The sequence below is a fragment of the Triticum aestivum genome, chromosome 7B (genome assembly GCF_018294505.1).
Source record: "Triticum aestivum cultivar Chinese Spring chromosome 7B, IWGSC CS RefSeq v2.1, whole genome shotgun sequence".
In the NCBI taxonomy this organism is placed as follows: Eukaryota; Viridiplantae; Streptophyta; class Magnoliopsida; order Poales; family Poaceae; genus Triticum; species Triticum aestivum.
In genome coordinates this window covers 727,929,925-727,930,582 of record NC_057813.1, presented here as the reverse complement: position 1 = coordinate 727,930,582, position 658 = coordinate 727,929,925, and positions in this window count along the sequence as shown.

Here is a 658-nt window from a genome sequence, read left to right as displayed (position 1 = left end):
GAATTACCTTGGATTGATCTTGGAAGAGAACATGGTATTGAAGAGATCCAAAAATAGAGAAAAAACCCATCTAACTGAACTATGGACCCATAGGTCCTAAAGGAACTATTCACACATCATCATGGAGACAGCAAGGTTGATGAAGATGTTCCGGCAATGGCTTTCCCCTCCAAAAGAACTCGGAAATAGGGCGCCAGATGAGATATCTTCGGAACAACATCTTGCGGCGGCGATAAAATTCTCTTGGAAGCACGACTAATGGTATAGTATTTATAGGGATTTACGGCGGTGGAGTTAGACTAATGCGGTGCTCAAGGGGCCCACATGGACAGGTGGCGTGGCCACCCCTTGGATGCGCCATGTCTCCATGTGGCTGCCTCGTCGGTCCCCTCAGTGTCTCCCGAAGCTTTGAGTGTTTCTTGTTTCCGAAAAACAATCGTGTTAAATCGGCAACGTATTTTGACTTCGGTAGATATTTATTTCCCACGAAATCAAAAACAAGAAGAAAACAGGAACTAGAACTGGGAACTATATTAATACGCTAGTCCATAAAAATCATATAAAATGATATAATATATATAAATGATAATATAGCAACATGAAACAATAAAAAATATAGATATGTTTTACACATGAACCGTCCGCCGGTGCCGACGAC